Source organism: Musca autumnalis, unplaced genomic scaffold, assembly GCF_047663935.1.
Source record: "Musca autumnalis isolate F117 unplaced genomic scaffold, ASM4766393v1 scaffold_5, whole genome shotgun sequence".
Classification (NCBI taxonomy): domain Eukaryota; kingdom Metazoa; phylum Arthropoda; class Insecta; order Diptera; family Muscidae; genus Musca; species Musca autumnalis.
Genome location: NW_027412088.1, coordinates 140193169 through 140208314, shown reverse-complemented (window position 1 = coordinate 140208314; position 15146 = coordinate 140193169). Strand labels below are relative to the sequence as shown.

General features: G+C 36.0%; 1 protein-coding gene across 5 annotated transcripts in view; it reads right to left on the bottom strand.

Moving 5' to 3' along the window:
• Prosap (SH3 and multiple ankyrin repeat domains prosap) overlaps positions 1-14445 on the bottom strand; it is a 450787-nt gene extending 436342 nt beyond the window's left edge. For 2 of the 5 annotated variants that reach the window (XM_073988549.1, XM_073988555.1), the window contains exons 1-2: positions 14208-14445; positions 12364-13214 (exon numbers count right to left, since the gene is read on the bottom strand). The gene's annotated coding sequence lies outside the window, so the exon portion shown is untranslated. Of the gene's footprint in view, positions 1-12363; positions 13215-13509; positions 13867-14207 lie in introns of those variants that run through there. The other 3 variants (XM_073988550.1, XM_073988551.1, XM_073988553.1) reach the window with 3 other exon arrangements.
• Positions 14446-15146: the final 701 nt, after the last annotated feature.

Below are 15146 nucleotides of genomic sequence, written 5' to 3'. Positions count from 1 at the left end.
GTCCAATAAAATATTTCCATTCACCTTTTTGATTCAATTATAAAATGTATTGGGCATTTAATTTACTAAAAACCACCTTTCTTTAAGAAAAGACAAAACACTGATTTATTCACTCACTTTACCCAAGTATTGTATTTAGACAACTGAAGAAAAAAGAACAACATAATTAATACCTTTTTTTCTTTCCTCTTCTCTTGCTACGTTGGTTAACAAAAACAAAGAACGAAACACACATGTTTTACCGCATACACACTACCAAAGCTTCTGCATCTCCTACTACACCATACACACAATTCTTTATTATAAACCAGCATTCCGCAGCCGCGAGAGCCCAGTTGTTACTCTCTTTGGCAAAAATCCTCTCTCCACCCATAAAAAATATGTTCTAACATAAAAAATAAGTTGGTACCCAAACAAACAAAATTGAGATATGTTACAAAATGTTGCAAACATATATTTGTTTGGATACAAACAAATTATGTTTGGATCCAAACATATATTTGTTTGCAATCAGTCCCAAACAAATATTTGTTTGGATCCAAACATATTTATAACATAAATTTTTCTGCGTGCACCACGAATTTCTTCTTTTGCGCTTGTACTACGACAATTTCACCGAGTGAAGATTTAATGGCACTTTGCAATTTTAAGGCGTGACCATCTCCTTTTCCTAGCTCATTACCGTCTTTGGTTTTGTGGATTCTCTTTTTTTTGCCACTCCACTTTCCACAGGTTTGATGGAGGTTTTCATTTTCTTCAAGATTTCGGTGAAGTACGAAACGCTGGATTGAATCGTAATTTTCGTTTTCGTGGTTCGCTCTCACAACTTTGCTCAGAGCAATTGCTTCCCTGGTATATGGCCACCGCCTGCATAAGATTATCCCTGAGGTTTTGTGGACATTTTTCACGTCACTCGCTGTCGAGTTCATCCCGCGTAGCTTGTTTCCCAGTTTAACGAAAGTTTTAGACGCGCAATATATTGATCGTCATCTTTTCAGTTTTGATCTCCCTTCTTTTTCCTTTTTTGAAAGAAACTCGCTGTGGCATTGCAAGCTTGGGCGGTGTACGTTTTGTCATTCCGCTGGTTTGAAGGGGGTTGTTTGCTCCTTTTTCTTCTACTTCATCGTTTAAGTTGTTGGAAATCATTGTAATTGGTTGCAAACTTGAAGCCATTATCTCAGTACAGCCCGATGTGAAGTTATGTTTTGTGATCCCATGATTGTCTATGTAAGCAGAGAGGTCATGCCAAGGTTGACGCAGAATCATTATGAGAACTGCGTTCAGAACGAGACCCGTATAAACCAGGACAAGTCTGGACCTTCATATTCACCTAAGTGGCGACAAAACTGATATCGTTTTTCAAGACTTCCTAGGTTTTAATAGGACGGAGGCAGATGCAGTATTAGCCTGGACGCAATTTCAGTATGTCAGGCCAGGGGATCAATAAATAAAAAGTTTCGTGTTCCAGTATGCCATAATTAAGATCTTACTGGTCTCGATCTTAATGTTAATGAAAGCGAAAAACTTGTATCGCTTCCGCCCCTCCTGAAGTTACACGCAGACCAGCAAGCCGCCCACCATGAGTCAGACGCTGCTGGACTTTTTTTGTAAAATACCCTTCCGAAAAAATAAGATTTTTACTATAGCGAAAATAGACGGGACGTGACGTCAAGAAGTTTTACATGTTTCCCGCCTTGACGGCTCAAACCATGGTGCACCATTGCACGGGAGCAGGATTACCTAGAGGATTCTTAGATAGTGCTTGCCCTTCACAGAGATTCCAGGTCTAACTAACAGGCACCAATTTGAAGATCAACCGTATTGGTTTCTCTTCCCTCTTGGTAGGGGGATTAGGTCTATCTTTCACCAGAAAAAGTCTCCGGCCAAACTTCGTAGTTGTCACTATTACCAGTTTTAATTCCATAAAAATCGGGATTGATCGCTCAGTGAGTGATAAGTTAGGCACGATCAGTGAATAGGGAGAAAAAAGAAATAACACAAGTGTTACAATGATGGAGCAGTCTAATCACTACAATTGCATGGTAGTAGCTTTCTCACTGTTGAGAGCGAGGCCTATTCCCCTCTTCCGCTTTGGAGCTGATGAACGGCAACCCATTTTTGTGAGAAAGTATCCTCGACATGATCGTAGAAGATCTTCGATGGTGTGGAGAGTTTATTTCCCAATTCTCCTCCTGCGGTACCAGAAAAGAGACTTCTGGTTGGATCTCGCAGTTAGTTCCAGTTTCGACCCCATGTGACCGAGGGACTGGTAAATCCTTGTTGAAATGGAAATAGAAAATTAAAAAACATACATATATGCCACCGTGGTGCGATGGTATGCACACCCGCCTTGCACGATGAAGGTCGTGGGTTTGATTCCTCGGCAGGCAACATCAGCAAATTTTAAACGGTGGCTAATAACCCCTCAGTAATATTGGCGACATTTCCTGAGTATTTCAACCATGTAAAACCAAGTGGTGTCACCCCTGTGCCCTATTTTTTAAAAACGCTATTTTATCAAAACTGGCGAACGTATCGGTGAGAAAATTACTTTGGGAGGCAATGGTTGGTGTGTCCCTAGGTACTCATTTGGAGCCTAAAGACCCGACCACGCCCACTTTTTAAATACGTTATATCTCTGAAACTACTAAACCGATTTTCCTGAAAATTTCAGATAATGTATAGGGATGACCAGTGGTGAAAATAGGTTAAATATTTGATTGAATTTCGGAGGGGGCGGGGCACCTCCCCTAGGTCCTATTTTTTAAAAACGTTATTTTTGCAAAACTTACGAACTTATCGGTTAGAAAATTAGTTTAAGGGCAACGGTGGTTGAATCTCCGGCCCTAAATATTTATTTGGGGCCTAAAGTACCGACCACGCCCACATTTTCAACTATGTTATATCTCTGAAACTACTGATCCGATTAACGGGAGCCTATTTTACCATTTATTTTTTATTCAGTTAGTTATTTTGCAATGGTGATCATGTCCCCCACCCTAGGTCCTTATTTGTGACCCTGGTGAAAATAATTGAATTTCGGCAGGGCGGGGTTTGAAAATTAATTCGATAGACAAGGGTGGTTGTGTTTCCGACCCTAGGCACTTATTTGTGGCTTTAAGACCCGACCACGCTCACTTTTTTTAATATTTTGTATCTCCAAAACTTCTAAACCGATTTCCATGTCATTTTCCGATGATGTACAGGGATGTCCAATGGTGGAAATAGGCTATATATTTTGTTGAATACCGTAGGAGCGGGTTATCCCGTGTGCCCTATTTTTTGAAATGCGCTATATATGTAAAATTTACGAAGGTGTCCGTTTCCCCGACTCTGGGTACAATTTTAGCCATAAGACCCGACTTTCTTAAATATGTTACAATTCAATGGAAATACCAGATGATATGCATAACGAAGCGTTGGTGTTATTGGGAAGCAAGTGTTAGATTAGAAGGCAACATATTGATAGCTATAACTTCATCAGATATACATATAAGATACATTATAAGTAGGTGGAAGGACGCACAGTTGGCCCTTAAGTTGTCACTGGACATTCATTTGAATAAAGGGCACACACAATATTAAATAGAAGTTACCATCTGGAACGAATGTACCATGACGCATAAAAATTCCCTAGATGCATAGGGATTCTTGAAGGATTTAAGAAGCAATTCACGTTTAGATTCCAGACAAACACTTCCAGTTATACTATTCCAACAGATAAAATGAACGCGTACCTCAAGTTATCAGTTTCTTGGCGGTATGCAAAAATTGCATATCAACACCAACATTTCTGAAGATTTTTTATTTATAATCACTTGCAGGTCCCGACTTATTAGAGATGAAAGAAAAATACAATTGGTGACTGAAGGGTAACATAAAACTGTTTCAAGGGAAAGCAACGCGGACCGGGTCGGATATTATACATATATATCACCTTGGTTGTTAGCGGAGCGATAAGCACTTTAATGTCCTCATTTCCATTTTAAAAAGAAAATATTATAATGATCTACGAGTAGGTTACTCCATTTCAAAAATAGAACTTTCTGAGATTTTTTAATTATTTAACATGTACTTAACACATCAAATCCTTCCTACACTAATTAAAAAAGTCTTCTACATATTCTGTAAGTCAGAATTCGTATTCTTCTTTCTAAAAAATATCACATTTCACAACTCATTTCCTGTCTGAAATAAAGTAAGGAAACCAAACAAGCCATTCAAATATCTCCCTCCATAACATCTTTCTGCAACACGAACATCTTCATTATTCTCTTCCAGAGTATTGTTAGCTTTCCTGTAGGAGCGCAAAAACACATCTTGTTTTCTAATTGCTATCCTTTGTCTTTTATATTACTTTTCGTCTGACAATTTCTTGAATAATTTATTCATCTTGGAAATAAAACGACTGCGTTTCATCGTTCATTTTTGGTAGGATGAGTAGGACTTTGTGATTGTGTTTTTGCGTTCAAATTGAAGGAGTTTTGTGTTTCTTTCTCTACTCCCTAGATGTCTTGTTGTGTTGTTATTAATTCAAACCCCTCCACTCCTTTGCCAAGGAAGAAGGAAATTTGTGCGTGCCATTATTGTGTGATTGCAAAAAAACTTACAAAGCCGTTTATCATTCATCCAGACATCATTTCAAGTGTCATGTTGGGCTAGCTTGGAGTTTGTGCGTGCGTCCCAGACTGTGTGGGTGGGTGGTAAGTGATGTGTGTATCTCTTCCTTATGGAATTGGTGGTAGTGAATCGAATGCCAACCATAAATCTAAGAGAAGGGAGTTTGTTTTGTGGCTGGCTCTCATTTTTGGGTTTTAACTGTCAAATCATGTGTTTCAATTCGATGTCTCTCTCTCGGTCCTGGTTGTGTTTTGGTTGTTAAAGTTTTCCTCTTTCATGGAATTCACATTTGTTTGCGGTGCTGGAGGGTGGCTGCGGAAACAGCATTAAACCAGCTGATGTCTATTTTGACATCCCTGATATGATTTGTCTGTCTATCTTTCCGCTCACAAGAAAAGTAACTTTAACGTTGAAAAAGTCTCTATTTCTGTTTTTTGAATTCCTTTTTACTGCTCGAAACATCGTCAGTCAGCCAGCAGCCGGCAGGACAAAACTGTCGTTATACACAATTTATGTGTATTTGCTTGTTTTTTAGGGTTTCTTTCTCTCTTCTTTGTCATTGTCTTTTGCCAAGTGTTTTTGGTTGCCATTATTTTATTTGGGTGGGAGGCAATAAAATGTCCCAGTCCTGGTTAGTGTCAATTATATTCTGTTTTGTAACGAATCATCGGATTTTGTTTAGATCGCCGAAACAATAAATGATACAGGGAGGAGCTGCTGACTGACTATCAGCAGCAGTAGTTGCGAAAAGTGTTTATTACATTTTGTTATTTATTGATATTGCCCCCGACTTGGCATGAAGTGTTGTCGCTATGCTTGGGTATTCTCGTTTCGGATGTTACCCAAATGGGCCATTAAAACAAATCGAAAGTGAAGTCAAACAGACAGACATACATTGTGGGGATTTCTGGTTTTAGTTTCTGTTCGGTTGTAACGGAATTTATTTCTGATGTATGTGGTCGGTTGGTAAAATATGTTTTTCAAATGTTCAGGAATTTACCCTTAACACCAAAATGTTGGTTAAAATTTAGGGATGTCATTATCAGAGGGCCATTACATTAAAGAAGTTGAATAAGGATAATCTAACAATAAAAAATGTCCAAGTTGGAGTTATAAAATGTGAAATTCACTACGTTGCAATTTAAATATTCGATGCAAAAATAAATATTGACAACATTCTGTTGTATATCGCTTGGTCAGGTATCAATATCAAAGTAAATAAACAAAATTTCTTTTGTCTCGTTTCTTTTTTATTTTTTACTTGAAGGTTAACAATTCTACCCACAACAATCTTTATGGCACTTCATATAACCTACCAGAATGTGGGTAATTCTATCGACGAATTATTAGCAGCAACTCACCCGATAATCAATTGCGATAATGTCAACATTTTCCGTCGTCGTCTATTTATACAACTGACAATTATCATTCAATTCGAACACCTGAAATACTTGTGCGATAGAAAAACGTTTCCATATGTCCCGTGAAATTAAAATATAAAAATCGACGTTTAAAAAAAGTACCAACAAGTTATGTATAGGAATGCTTTAAGTGACGTAGATACGCACAGAACTTTTATAGCAAATTTGTTCGATATAGTCATGCATTGACTTCAATTATTATCACACAATTATTTGCTATCAAAGCAAAATGTGAATACCTTTTTCTAGATGAGAATGATCTACAATTTAGAGAAAAGTTCAACAATGTGTTAAATAAGTATAAACAATAAATGTTTGTTTAATGTCTGTGTTGTGTGGCGCTTAAATTTGTTTTCAGTTATATATCGCTGACAGAGACTTCAAAAAATTGTCCAAAGTTATAATAAATAAAAACTTCAAAAGCTTTTTGTGCGGAAACTTTTTTATCGAAACCTTTATAATTAAGATTTTATGTAATATTAGGTAAAACTCATCAAAATATTATGCTGGGGTATGAGGTTGTAAAAAAGTCATAACCCTAATGTATATCCAGTTAGCTCAATTCTCCATCTTTTTACTTCAGGCTCAAAGTTTGTATTGAAAAAAGTGCTTTCCAATACCTTCCTTAAAGCAAACTGGAACGTCCCCACAATGGTTTCGCATTTCTTTTATATTTTGGAGAGAATTATTCGTAGAAAGATTTTTTATAGCGAAGGGCGCGTGTCACTGTCGTGACACTAAACAGATGTTGCAGTTTATTGTCACGATCGCGACATGCATTCGTCTATTATTCCCTACACTAATTTTGTATGAAATCTATTCGAAATGGTAAATCTTGCTGGCATAGGCTAACATGGTTAAATAAGTTCGCAAGTTTCTTCATCTATTAATTTTAGGATTTTCGAAGGAATTTTGTCAGGGCCACACTATTTTCTACTGATTGCAGTTTTTGTTAGAGGTTGTTGCGTGCCTGCATGGGTGAAAATAAAGTTCTCCTATAACGGTACCAGCCAAGTCCACTTTCCCGGCCAATATTGTGTGGGTGGTGAAAAATTCCAAATGGAATTGATGGTATTAGGCCAGAAGAGCAAACTCCCAAAAGGATTTTGAATTCTCAGACCAATTTCTTTCATTCATGGGATTTTTTATTCATCGATATCTTGTAAATTAGTATGTACTTCTATAGCTGTATCTGATACTTAACAAAATTCCCATGAAAGTCACGTTATTACATCTCATTTATGACTCTCTACATAGAAACTTCAATACTTTAGGATTTTTCATACATTTACAGGTAATTCCTATTTGAACAGATGAAAGGAATTCAGTGGCCTTTTAATTGATGATGTCCATGAAAACTCCTTGAGAAATTTGTTCATAATTTCACCAGTTCTGACGATGTTTTCGATATATTTTCTTTTGTAATCCTTTCCAGTGTTTTGTGTTTGGCGATACGATTCAGAATTTTCCATGTTACTTTAAGATCGAATTTTAATTTATTTTATTTATACATTTGGCTTTGCATATTTTCAGGATCTAAAGTATTAATCGTAAATTAAAGTGCCACTAGAAGCTATATGTTAGTCCCGATCCACTCTAAAGCGATTTTAATGAAATAATTTCATGAAAATAGGCGTTCTTACATCAAGAACCATTCTAAAGTAATTTTATGAAATTGCCGTAGTTCGGAACTTGATCTAAGAACTCCTAATTTCATGAAATTATTTCATTGAAACCGCAAACACTATGTTAATATTCTTATCGTTTAAAATTAATCAGTTTTCCAGCAAATGTGTTTCCTTAATAAAATATACATAAGACTTTTTTACACATAATGGCTTGGTATAACCCACATATATTCCTACAAGAAAAAGTTTCCCAGTTTCGAACCCCACATTTGGGTTCGGGAACTTTTGAATAAGGAAATTCCATCAATATTTATATCTTATTGTATTTCTTCGTTCTTATTTATGATGTCTTTAACTTTTCTAAGATGATTATCAATTCCAATGTGGCCATAAGGAATAGAAAATATTTTTCTTATTTAAACCTGATTTTGGCTGTTAAGGCTGCCGCTGAAAGCGGAATGTCTAAGCCTTCCCCCTGCAATATCAATTTCGGTTTCGAAAAATCTTCCAAATACAGAACAATATCCAACAATATCCTCATCAGACAATACAACATACTGTGCTTGTTCCAAAAAATTTCCAATGGTCAAAATTTCACCAAAAACGATATCTGTCGTCTCGCGATTTCTATCAGCTGCCAATGTTAACAATGCCTACCTATTCCTATTAAGTTAAAATTAAAGATTATTAAAAACAAGTTAAAAATCACCATAAATAGTTAACAAAAGTGGTGACATATCGACACTGGACCCCAAATAAAATAATAATGAACACGCGTGACACGAAACACGACAGTATCAAATGGAAAGCTAAAGAATTCATATTTCAATGAGGAATTAATTGAAACAACTTTTAATAAAGTAAAGTACTCCAGACTTAAGCAATCACATGAGATTGAATCTTCAAGCAATAAATAAAACAAACAAAAACAAGTAAAAAAGTGTCAGTAGGCTTTGCCGACAGAGATATACCCTCAGCCAATGTGAAGTGAAACTTTCATCTACGCACAGATCGAATGTATTTAGGGTATCTTCAGAATTTTATGGCCCTTTTTGAACATTTTAACTTGCCGACAAAAATGTGGATTAGGAATTAACTGCAGCAAGACGCAAATGTTGAACTTTTGTGAGAGAGGTACCCTTAGGGTATGGGCCATTTTAGAAGTTAAACTAAATTTTGAAAAAATATGAGGAGATCCAACGTTCGTCCTAGCATTTTAGTGAAATTTTTTAAAAATTGGGGAGAAGTACCGGAAGTTGTATACCGGTATTGCCCCATGAAACTAAGTTTGGATAAAATATGACGAAGACCAAATGTTGGACCAAATCGGTAGAACAGTTCGAGAGTTATGACGGCCGCCACATATGGTGACATAGGGTTTTTTACATCATTCGAGATGTTTTCCCAAGAAATATGGAATTGACCCTGAAAAAACTTTTACCGTTGTAATGGAGGTAGCGAATGCAAATCACTTTAACAAACGTCAAAGTGATTCGAGAGCAGGTCTTAAAGTGAACTTATCCGAAATTTTCTGTGGGAGGTACCAGAAGTAGTAGAAAAATATAGTCCACATTCGATGCTGATCTATATCTGGTAGATATATTAGGATGTGTAAAGTATGGATTACATCAGTCACTCCCTTCAAAAGTTATCGTATGCACAATTTTTCCGCACACTTTTCAACTTTTGTGGGGTAGGTACCTGAATTAGTGGACCGATATAGCTTATCTTCGAATTTAAACTATGTTTGGACAAAATATTACCAAGGCCAAATTTTGGACCGAATTGGCAGATCCGTTCGAGATTTATCTTGCGCTCCAACCACTACACACGGTGTCATAGGGGGTTTTTGCACCTTTCACGCTATTTTCTCAGGAAGTATGGACTTGCCCCTTATGAAATTTGTACCGTCGTATGGGGGGGCGAATACAGGTTGTTACAACAAAAATCAAAGCGATTCGAGAGCAGGTCCTAAACTGAACTTTTCCGAAATTTTGTGTGGGAGGTACCCGAAGAAGTGGACCGATTGAGTCCATATTTAAACTTCATCTAAGTCTGGTAGAAATTTCACGATGTACAAAGTGTGGGCCACATCGGTTACTCCCTTCAAGAGTTATCGTGCGCACAAATTTTCCGAACATTTTCGAACTTTTGTGGGGGAGGTACCGGAAGGAGTGGACCGATATAACCCATCTTCGAACTTAAACTAAGTTTGGGCAAAAAATAGAAGGCTTGGTCATCATATTTGTCATCTCATTAGATACGGTTTGACTTGATCTGATTCTTTACAATGTATGTTTTAGCATCGATGTATTTCGTTATATTGCTGAGTTTTTTGTTCTTGATCATTCGTAAACTGCTTTGATTTTCTTCGTAAATGATGATTGCTTCACTTATCTTCATCATCATGTCATTTAACAATTCTCGTGACCACAATACCTCTTTAAAAGCTTCTGACATTTTTTTTGGAGAACTAGTCAATGAGACCTCCATTGATTTGGAAAAATAATATAGAATTGGATTTTCTGTCGCTTCTACCCTTCCGACCAAATCGCGTCTATAGCGAATTAGTTTATACATTTCGGGACATGGCAGTTAATGGAACCTCCACAAAATTACAAACTAAATCCAGAATTGTAATTTCTATCGATTCTATTCTTTTACACATTACTGAGACGAAGAATACGGTGTCCTATGTCCTATAGACATTTAGAACTCTTTAGCTCGGTCCAATAATCATTTGTAGGGTACCACATCGCTTCAACTAGTATTCAAACCCTGCCTGCATTATCTGGCCAAGTATTTACACTTATGTAAAGAAGAGATCCAATAAGTTCCCGGTGTCTTGAAATGTCTAACAATGGTTGATATTCTGGCTTGCAGTAGCCGCGATCGAGTGAATACTTCGAAGATTTTGAGTTCTGCATTCAAAATTCAATATTTCTCTGATAAAACCAATAATTATATTTTTTCTCACTGATAACCTCTATGTATATTCCTATATTTTATCTTTCAAATTTCTTCTTGGATTCACTGTTGTTTCTATATTTCTTTAATTTCCAGCTGTTTTTCTTAAAAGGATATTTTAGCTTTCAGCAATGACAGCGTTTTCCACTGATATATCCTGCTTACTTTGAGAAATCTTTGATGTGTTTAAAACTATATTGGACATTGCACCTTTTTCTTAACAATGATATTCATCTAACAAACTGCTATCTAACACACTCAAAGTCAAGTCCTTTAATGCCTCGTCATATAAGAGGATTTCTGGCTTAATTCATTAAGTTGCACGTTCTTCCGGCTTTAAGTCAAAAGTCAAAGCATACGAAAATCGTTTGTCAGATATCCTTTTATGTGACGAGGCCTTTAGTTTACGCGCCTAATGTATCATATGATAATGCAGGCTGTTGAGCAACATTGCAACGATCCATGGTTCGGAAAATTGTGCAACAATAAAAGTAAAATTTTCAATTCCGATATATGTATTTTCCGCCATGGTATTATTCATATTGAATTTCATTGCACATATTAGTGCTGAGTAATGCAATTCCCGGAGCGGATCGATCGCTCCTTCTCTCAAAAGGAACTCCTTAATATTGTTGCGAGACAAACGAGAAAGATCAACGTGAGTGTGGAATTAAAGGAACGGAAGGAACTGCATAAACAGAAGACCTACTTCTAGTTCCTTGTCCGGAGCAGATTTTGAACTAGTACACAAACGAGTTTCATTCTCATTATGCGATTTTAAAATGCTCCATGATTCCTTTGTTGTAGTAGCATTTTCTGATAAGCAAAAGCTAACATGGCATCCACAAATAATCTAATCCATATTCTGGGGTTTTCGTAAGTTTCTCCCATTCATCATTCATTTAACAAATTGGTATAAGCAAATATAGCTTCCTTTATTCTTCTTCTTCTTCTTTATTTGCCAATTCGTTTTCCGAATGTTAGCGACCAATACAATTATAAATAGATTTGTTTTAATAAATACGTATATATACAATATTTGTTTAAAGATTGCTTATTATGTCTGCAAACGCATTTCTATCTCTAGCCTTTGATAATAGGGTTGTAGTATCTCGGATGCCCGTCCATTCTGTAATATTATCCATCCACCTCTATGGTATATAGAAATGATAAACGTTTCACAAGATATAGGTAGTTCCCCTTGTATTTTCCATGCTTTATTTTGACCTTCTTATAGGTATGCAACGTAATTTTTAATTTTTGCGCAATGAGTAATTTGAATTTCCGTTCCTTTATCGAAATAACTGCCAATGTAAAAAACAAACGGTGTTATCTTAAATTCCAATTGGTTGAAACAATTGAATAAATTTTGCAAAAGATAAAACAAGGAAATTCCAATTCGATAAACCATTTCTAATGTGTGACAAAACTACACAAATAATACCTACTTTTAAAACAGTCTTCGCTAGCTTTAACAACCTACGCCTTACAACGACAACAATAACAACGAAAAAAATCGAAATTTATGCAAAGGAAAAAAAGAAGAAAAATCCCTACAAACGACAGCTCCCAAATGGCCGGGCCATAAGAAATAGCTGCATAAAATAGAAATACAGAATCTTCTTTGTCATCCAACCCAAAGAAGATGGTAACAAAAAGGAAGTGAAAGAACAGAAAAATAACAACAACACATAACTTCGAATATCTATAATAACCAGGATACTGACCTTTTTTACTCAACATAAAGTCATTTGGCAGAGAACGCGAACAGCAGCACCACCAACATCAATGGTAAAAACAATAAAAGAAACACAACAACAGTAGAGCGAGTGTAGAACGGCGCAGCAATAGCAAAATACCGGAATAATGTTAAGGAGACACTCGTGATGGTAATGTTGTATTTGTTGTTGTGGAAAATGTTGTTGATGATAAACTCTTCTTCTTGTACACTGATTTCACAAACTCCACACTTTGGGAGAGCCCAGCGAGAGCTTAATAATGATTTTGTAACAAGGATATTTGACAGGAGATGTTATTTTAATGTGAACTGACGACTCTGTTGTTTGGTTATAGTATTGAGAATTTGTTTTTTTTTTCAAACACTTTAGAATTTATTTTCAAATCATTTGATTTTATTTATTTTGTTGTTGTTATTATTGGATTTTTATCACTGTATTTTTAATTAGGCAAATCTCTCTTTTTCCTTTTTTCTTCTTTTTGTTTTGCTTTGACCAATAGATTTCTCTGCTACAGAGAGAGAGCCTTTTTTGGAGCAAGGCAAAAACACCTAAGCTCAGGCGTAGAGAACCCTTCTCGTAAGGTTTTGTTTCCTTTCCTTGAGGGAAATTTTATTTCACTCCTGCTCTCTTTTTCACTGTTGTTTAGCTCTTTTCAGTTATCACACACTCACACAAATAATTAACTATGAATTACAATTTTGCTTCATTCCTTTTTGATATCGCGTTTTTTATTTGAGAACTTTTGGGTGGAGATTTTTTCCATGGAATGAGGATTTTCTTGACTTTTCTTCAATGGTTAATGGAAATTTTGTTGTTGACACAAACGAACGAAAAAGACACTAAAAGAGAATATGAAAAAACAAAACACAAATTAGACAATTTTATTTCAATACAGTAGAAAGGTAAGTATTCTACTGATAACTATTTTAGGGTCATCCGTGTTGAAAGAAGTTGGGTTATCGTGAAGCCCAATAGCAGACATTGTTGTTATGGTTATTTCACATTATCTATTTATTTCTAGTATTTTGCCTTGGCCATTTTCTTCTGCTTTGGCAACTTTTTTCTTGTTTGGTTATTTGGCCTTCTTTCACTTTGTACTTAATTCTTATTCTTGTTTCAAGACTCCTCACTCACTCACAGCATCCATTAAGCCCAGTTGATGTTGTTGTTGTCGTATTTGTAAGAGTGTATGTTGTTGTTCTTTTTTTGTTATAAGTACTGCTGCTGATACAGAGCTAAGTTTTACATTACAAACATTTGGTGCTGGCTGTGTCCAGTCTTGGCTTGTGGGCCAATGTAAGCCAAACCACACACAACAACAATAAACTAGCAACAGCAACAACAACAAATCGGCTGGCTTGTTGTTCGTTCGGTCGGTATACAACATTCAGAGTACACAATATATTGAATGTTGATTGGAATCTGTGCTGCCGCTTCAGATGCTGTTGACTGTCGCCGTTGTTATTGCCGTAGAGTTCCACCAGAGACAACAACAACTTGCACACATATATCTAAAAAGCCAACATACACACACTCCCCACACTCTTTGCCGATTGTTTGAAATCCGAGACTTGTTAATTTTTTCTGCTGTGAGTTGTTTGGAACCGGTTTCTGCACTTTTTCACCAAAAGATTTGTTTTCTTTTTTATTTGTCGTTTGTACAATTTTTTCTCCTTTCTTTAATCTCCTCCAGTAAATAAGAACAACAACACTTTTTTTCTTCATAGGCATCAGAACATTTTTTTTAAATTCCTTTTCTCTTTTTATTGGGGGATACCAAGGAAAAATCAATAATCCCTTTTAATATTATTATAATTTTTTTCAAAACATACTTTTACAACTTTTTCTCAATAAAATTCAATTTCCGATTTTCCGTTTTCTCTCACAAAAAGAAAAATTTTAAAATTTTTTCCAAAATAAAAAATTTAATTTCATTCACTTGTGATAAAAACAGAACACCATCATATAGAGTGGCAAAAACAGCTTAGAAGCAAGCATTCAATGCTAACCGTTATTTTTCAATCGATTTAAACGCTCCGTCCGCAACGGCATCAAAAACTCAACTGATTTTGTTGGCTATGCAAAACTCCAACACAAGGGGAAATTTGCTCCCCATTTCGAATTGAATTCTCTCGGCACACACTCACTGCGGCTCTCGTGAGGAAAATTTCCCCCCACAACATGTTTCAATTCCATTTGTTTTGATAAACAAAGCAGGCGCATTTTACTCTCTCACTCTCATTTTGCTCATTGCATAAAATTTCCCTCACATTTAATTAACAGGTACTCTGTTTTTGATTGTGCCACCATTCAAAGCAGCGTGACCGTTGTGCCACTAAAGTATCAATTTTGATACTTTTTTTCGGCATTGATACTTCTGTGCCACTTTTTTATATTGATACCAAATGTGCCACTTTTTCATACCTTGTGCCACCTTTTTTAAACTACAAACATTGTAATGTTAACTTCCCGGCAACCGTCGATGAATACGATTGTCGAAATCTTATCCTAAATGATCAAGTCCATGGGAAGAATTGTGTCACAATCATATGACTGGCAGAGTTGGCTTGATCATTTTGGATAAGATTGCAACAACCGCATTCATTGATGCTTGACGGGTTCTTAGTTAAGTAACAATGAGTCGTAGGTCGTCTCTAATTATGTGTTGTTGTATGTATGTGCGTTCGGCTACTGGAATTTTTACATTAAACGCCTTTTAGACTATACACTTATACGACGATACATTATCCATTATGCCGATTTTTTTGACA